We start from the raw sequence: 1,133 nt of genomic DNA on the forward strand, positions 1-1,133 counted from the left end.
AAATCTTCACCAGCGACACATCTGATAGAGGTTTAATTACCAGAATATATAATGATCTCAAAAAACAGAGAACCAAGACAAGATGCAACCCAATTAAAAGAAGGGATAAGGAGCTGAACAGAGAGTTCTCAAAAGAAGGAGTAAAGATAGCTATGAAACATCTTAAAAGATGTTCAACATCACTAATAATTAGGAAAATGTAAATTAAAACCACTAAGTTTTCATCTTACCCCAGTCAGACTGGCTAAGATCAAGACAACAAATGATACCAAATGTTGGAGAGGATATGGGGAAAGGGGAACACTAATCAACTGCTGGTGGGGCTGCAAACTGGTTCAATCCCTATGGAAAGCAGTGTGGAGACCTCTTTAAAAAACTACAAATAACCTACCATTTGACCCAGTTATACCACTCCTTGGCATATACCCAAAGAACTCATCCTATTGCAGAGACACTGTACATCTATGTTTGTTGCTGCTCTTTTCACAATAGCTAAGTGATGGAAGTAAACTAAGTGTCCCACAATTGATGAGTGGATAATGAAAATGTGGTTCATTTATATGATGGAGTTTTACTCAGCAGTAAAGAAAGAAGAAATCATGAAATTTGCAGGTAAATGGATGGAACTAGAAACTGTTATACTAAGTGAAATAACAAAGACTCAGAAAAAAAATTGACATATGTTCTCCCTCATATGTGGATCATAGAAACAGGCTCTGATAAATGAGTATGTAACCAGACATAACTACAGGAACCAGTATAATGGAAATGAAACAGGAAGGTAAAGTAAAAGAAAGAACCTGAAAGAGAAGAACAGTAGGAAACAGGCCTTAATAAGGGAGATATGGACAAAAACTGGGTCAGTTTAAAGGAGGGGGGAGGGAAGGTTATACAAGGAACCTGGGGGATAAAGGGAAAGCAGGGAGCTCAAGAGAGGTAGGACCATAGGAGAAGGGCATTATTAAGGGAGAAAGGGGGGGACATGGGGCTCCTTAAGTGGGAAAACCATGATGGAGGGGTGAGAAAATGTGAGAGATAAACAATGCCTAGCTAGTTTTGAAAACCAGAGGGAACCATATTACTCCTACAACCTATTGACAAATTATACATAGCAGATCAAGGAATATATGTCT

The sequence above is a fragment of the Nannospalax galili genome, unplaced genomic scaffold, assembly GCF_000622305.1.
Source record: "Nannospalax galili isolate Female #2095 unplaced genomic scaffold, S.galili_v1.0 scaffold873, whole genome shotgun sequence".
Taxonomy (NCBI): Eukaryota; Metazoa; Chordata; class Mammalia; order Rodentia; family Spalacidae; genus Nannospalax; species Nannospalax galili.